This window comes from Wolffia australiana, chromosome 4 (genome assembly GCF_029677425.1).
Source record: "Wolffia australiana isolate 7733 chromosome 4, ASM2967742v1".
In the NCBI taxonomy this organism is placed as follows: domain Eukaryota; kingdom Viridiplantae; phylum Streptophyta; class Magnoliopsida; order Alismatales; family Araceae; genus Wolffia; species Wolffia australiana.
In genome coordinates, this window is record NC_135838.1 from 9,197,293 (window position 1) to 9,202,541 (window position 5,249).

Consider the following 5,249-nt stretch of genomic DNA (forward strand, 5'->3'; position numbering starts at 1 on the left):
ATCATTTAAACATAGGGTTTTGTGTTTTATTGATGTTTGATTTGTCTATAAAATTTAAGTTGTTATATTGTGTGTGTCACCAGATCAGTCTTCTAGATGGGTGGCGTTTGTTGATCTTCAAGCTGGGCCCAACTTACTTCGGCGGGGATGATATGAGTGTTGCCATGTAATTCATTGTTTGCCATCTCTAGTGTAAATTGTAGGAGTCCCCAATCTGATTAAGACATTTCATGCTTCCTTGGGACATCTTCCTGAATAATATATTCTCTCATTGAAACTTGGACATATAATTTCTTGAAAGTTTCATATGTTTTTATATATTTCATATGTTTATTTATATGTATTTCATGAATATTTGGGTTTCTTAATCATATAAGTGAGCTTGCTGGTCTCGAGAGCTGGTGAGCGGTGTCTCAGATTTTAGGCAAGATACTGGGCCAATAAATCAAGCTAACATGCTAAAGAGTGCAAGCTTCACCAAGACAACTCAGCATAGGTTGAGTCAATTGGGACTCAATCTATGCTGAGTTGAATTAGACTAGGCTTAATCAATCCAAAATAAATTTAAGCCACCTCCGCTCATACTGCGTCCACTCAAACTTGATTGACACAATTCATCCCAAACTGAGTAAAAAGAATCCAATGAAAGTCACTGACTTGGTTGAGTTGACTCAATCACACCTAAGCCAACCGGGACATGAGATTATTAATGGATTTATATGGCATATCTCATTCAAATTCATTAGTAAAAAACATATTTATAACAAATCATGTGTGATGTTTATAATGCCGTCCAATGATATGCGGCATGATGAGATCATAATATGGGGATCAATTATCTATAAAAATACCTCCTAGAAAATCCTATTCAAGGGATATTTGAGGAGGAAACCAAAATATGCTATTAGAATAACATTCTATACAAATGATCATATGACGAGGATGGTGTATTCCATAGCCATTTGTAAATAGATACTTAGGCGAGATAGTAGGAGTAAACAGGAAAAGAGTTCACTAAATTTTATTGTATGAATCCATTGATGGTTCTACACCTAACTGTATACCGAGGTGATTCTTATAATGGTTTTGTAAGTAGTCCTTAGACCTGAGACACCAAACTTGGGTAAGCTAAGATGCCAAACTTGAATTGGCTCACTGGTCACAACCCTCTTCAGACCCTAAAAAGGTTTCTAGCATCACTTAGTGAAGCAGCACTTCACTTCTTTCTTAAAGAAATCTATCAGTACTAAATCTAAAAACATCTTAATAAAATACAATACATACATTGCCAACTAAATGTTATATTACTACTATGATCTATGAGTCTCTTATAATGAGATTTCAAAAAGTCAGCCCAAAGTTAGTAATAAATTTAGGAAAACAGTAGTCTGGTCAATATGAGATAATGTAAGAAGAATATGAAATTATGTTACTGGGTAAGTTAGAAGAAATTTCAGAAAAAAGAGTTTTCTATTGATTAGTGCGTCAGTCCAAACTGAGAAGACCTTTTAGGGTTTGACTATTAACATTGCCCGAAGAAATTCTAGGAGTGTTTTAGAAATGAAGGATAATACATATATGGTAACTTCTTATAATAAATTAAATAAAAGGATTTATTCAACCCCTTATACCTTTTATTACATGCATTGTACCTTGGCACCTCGACCTATTGAGTAAGTTCAATAATTCCAAATTGAATTAATTTATATATAACATATAATGAGTTTAGGCGGATAACCAATAAAAATTTGATGAGCTTCTAAAGTCATTAAGGAATTTGGTACATGGGCCTGGGTCTATTGTGTCACACAAATAAAGTTTATTAAATTTTGGAGGATTTTTTTTACATTAAATATATTATATGTTAAATAACATGAAGTCCTAGGGGTGATACACCCATGCAAGTTTCATATTGGGTACCCCCTTCTTATCCATTTTCCTTGAGTGCCCTCCCCTCCTAGTGTGACTGGAATAGTGAGACTACATAAATATCTTGTAGTTTTAATCAAGATGAAAATGAAGAGATCATGCATATTTCAAACTATTCGATATGCCTAGAGGCTGGCCCTGTTTTATTTCCGAAATAACTCATTAAGTGAAACAAATGGTTGTGGATTCAAATCCATCAATGTGATATGATCATCAAAAGTTGTGATTTCAAGTTTTCGAAATTCCATTTCAAATTGTCTTTTGTCAGTCACACAAATATTATCTCAGATATATCATAGAAACACCCCCAAAATATGTGACTCATAGTTATTTGCCCATATCATTTATTACACTTGTTATTGGTCCATAGCGGTCATCTAATTTTAAGGAAAACATTTTTCATGTATATGATGTATTTTTTTGTGATTAACTCTTAGTATTTCAGAACTTGTGAAACATATACTATGCTCTAAACCATGATCTTGTGTTTTTTGGTATATCAGACTTATATATCTATGAGTATAAGAGGTCATGAGTTGGTGCTCTGAGGATGAAGGTGAACAATCTCAAAGGAACAACACAAAGAGGAATCTGTGAGAAGTCAAGATAGGACATAAATCCAGCGATTTTGAGTGATTTTCATATTAGATATTTAAAGTTAGAATCATAATATAGATTAAAATACATTAAAATGATTTTTTGATTTAATGCATTATGTATTTTGTCATTCCAACCTTACCAAATTCTTAGTAATAAAAAAAATCATCACTTTTTTGTTATCATTTCTTGGTTTGATTCCCTTATAAAGTTATTGATGATACTTACCATATGTGAAAGCAGATAAAACTGAGTAAACCATGAAAGATCTGATGTACACAATCTCAACATCCAATGTGATAGAACTTAAATAAATTTAAAGAAAATTCGAATTGTATATTTACTGTGTGAAATAATATTCTGTATCTTACTAAACAGTTATGACTTAAAACAGAATTTGGAAAAGTTGTGTTTTCCTCAATTGGGTTTTTCAGGTGTGCCTGGCCTGTATCTTACTAAATTTTCTTCACATCAAGTTTATAAATCTTAAGCAAAATTATAATTGAATTAATTAGGTTTAAACTTGATATTCTTTTATTATGATATTTTAATAAGGAATTAGTAGTCTCAACAAAAATGAGTTGTCTCAATAAATATGTGCGTACTTCTTGTAGGTCCCCCCATAGGTTCATCGATTCGGGGAACCTACAAGACGGTCAAACCTTGAATGGTCTGTTGTTATAAAACAATTTACCTTAACTTCATAATTATCAAGATCCGCATAATTAAATAACAAATCAATATAAATATGTATTTACCATTGTGAAAGGATTTTTAAAGGGATGCCACATAAGATAGTTTCTTTATGTCATTTGAGTACTGATTAGACTGAAGTATTAGTAGCATAATTCCGAATATCTTCAGTTGCCCACTTTCCTTGTCTCGGACTCATACTGTTATTTTTTACTTGTTAATTTTTAACTGTGCCTACGTTTCTTTCAGTACCAAAGCATTAGCTATCTGTCTATGATGCAACCTCGAACCCTGCTTAGAACGCTTTTATATACTCTAAATTATATTCTAGCAGGGGACGGGTTGGCCGCTGCACCAAAAACACAAGCAATTAACTTCTTCTGGGGAGATCAGGAGGAGCATCTATACGAGAGCCAATCTGTCCTCTTTATTAAGAAGTTACAAGCGGATACGAAATCCGTCTACCAGTTGTAAAACAAATAGTGGTAAAACAAATACGATACTTCTCATGCACGATTCTTTAGTTGGGCAATCCGCCGCATTGCACGGTCTACCCAATCGTTGGGGTTGTGATAACGATTCCTTCGTCGTTCACAAATATCCTCACCCTGTTCAACCGCAAGTCATCAGTTAGTCTTGATCCCGGCCACATAATTATAGCATCGACGCGGGGATTTTCCTTCTCAATCGTAGCTTCCGCTACGAATCCTGATGCTCCGACCAACTCGGGCCATTCGCTTTTGCCTGTCAAAAAAGGATAATACAAATGCTCTAAGTTCTTATCCACCGAAATGTTTTTACAAGACAGAGAAATATGTCAATCGAAAGAGTTACACTATTTGTCTCACGACGGTGTTTTCCTTTTTCGCATGTTCGTGGGAGATAATTACGAAACTAACAAATAGACGAGACAGTAATACCTTTTTTTTACGCAGATAAATACGACTGAAGATAGACCTGAACCCGACGATCAATCCCCTCATTACTTAACAGCATCCTAGTAGTGAATAGGACTTCATTTGTTTGACTTGAGAGAGTCCTAATTAGAAGCTTTTATTCCAGCGAAAACCCCGAGTAAGGCATTAAGACCCAATTACGGAGACGATTAGGAAACGTAGGAATGAGAAACATCTAGACGCAATGCAAGAGAATATATATAAATGTTTTTCTTACTGATATGGGAGAAAGAAGGAATAAAACATTTGTTCGCACGTCCCTTAAGTGTTATCACCAAACCGAGACGAAAATGAATTCATCACACACATGGTTAGAAGTACCTTCGATAGGTGTCCATGTTCTTCCCATTCTGTGCTCTGGTATGAAGAAACTATGTGCGAAACCCAAGAAAAGTACGCACATATTTATAGCGTTTGCAGGCATTCGGCGACAAGTACAGCCGCGCAAAGAAAGGCAAACATGGCGTGCAGATATGTGTGAAAGGGCTGAAAGCTAAATTGACCATCAAATTAATTCTAATGCGACGATTGCAGACGCTAAGGCAGCCAAGTTCAACTAATTTCTTTGACCAGGCGAATGGTCAATACGTTGCGCAGTCAAGGATGGTATGCCTTCGTCAGGCAGTTTCCATTGCCTCTCCTAAAGAGTCCTAGACAAGAAGAACAAAATGGGAATATAATATTGACCAAAATATGGTCAGTGTGACGTCTAGAAGATATCGGTCGTCCATACACATAAGTATGTTTATGAATTATAACAATGCTATCAGTTTAAGTATGCACGATAATATGTACCTCATTAAACTCAAAAAGCTACAATCTAGCAAATGTTTGAAATATAAGTTATCAAACAAGAGGGACTGTAATAAAATTTCCCAACAAAGATCAACTCTCACCCTAAATATTTACGTACAAGCCTGTGCGCCGTGCAGCACACAGGTTCGATGATGGCTTAGGCCAACGCCCGGTAATTTTAACAATTTACCTTCTTATACAAAACTCAAGCCATAAACACGACACAATCCCTTTTGTCTGCTGGTAAGATTATGATATTGATGAGTGGATGACCTTGTG

The 5,249-nt window shown here is 35.1% G+C and overlaps 1 long non-coding RNA gene across 1 annotated transcript; it reads right to left on the bottom strand.

Annotated features, from left to right (window-relative positions):
- Window positions 1–3,945: 3,945 nt before the first annotated feature.
- On the bottom strand, window positions 3,946–4,541 carry LOC144702600 (uncharacterized). The gene is made up of 3 exons (XR_013581273.1): window positions 4,497–4,541; window positions 4,140–4,269; window positions 3,946–3,963 (listed from the first exon to the last, which is right to left on the bottom strand). It is a non-coding gene; the product is annotated as an uncharacterized LOC144702600 (long non-coding RNA).
- Between the last annotated feature and the right edge of the window lie 708 nt (window positions 4,542–5,249).